Source organism: Penaeus monodon, chromosome 29, assembly GCF_015228065.2.
Source record: "Penaeus monodon isolate SGIC_2016 chromosome 29, NSTDA_Pmon_1, whole genome shotgun sequence".
In the NCBI taxonomy this organism is placed as follows: domain Eukaryota; kingdom Metazoa; phylum Arthropoda; class Malacostraca; order Decapoda; family Penaeidae; genus Penaeus; species Penaeus monodon.
In genome coordinates this window covers 29,418,079-29,418,398 of record NC_051414.1, presented here as the reverse complement: position 1 = coordinate 29,418,398, position 320 = coordinate 29,418,079, and positions in this window count along the sequence as shown.

The window sequence follows — 320 nt, the reverse complement described above, 5'->3', positions numbered from 1 at the left end:
GAATGCCCATTTCTAAAACAAGATAGGTTGCACTTTCCCTCTGCATTGCCTGTATTCATTCGCTCCCATCCCATCACATTCCCCACTGACCCCCTTCCACCGCCTCCCCCCTCATTTTTCTTTCATTCCACCCCTCTCTCATTCGCCATCCTACAGTTCCTCTTTCACCCTCTTCCCCTTCTCCATTCGGCCCCTCCTCCCCTTCCCCCATTCGCCCCCTCCCTCTCCCCCCTACCCCTATTCACTCCTCTCCCATCCCCCAGCATCTCGCGGCGAAATTCGTAGCGGAATGTTTGCCTGAAAAACGACGGGCAGGTCAT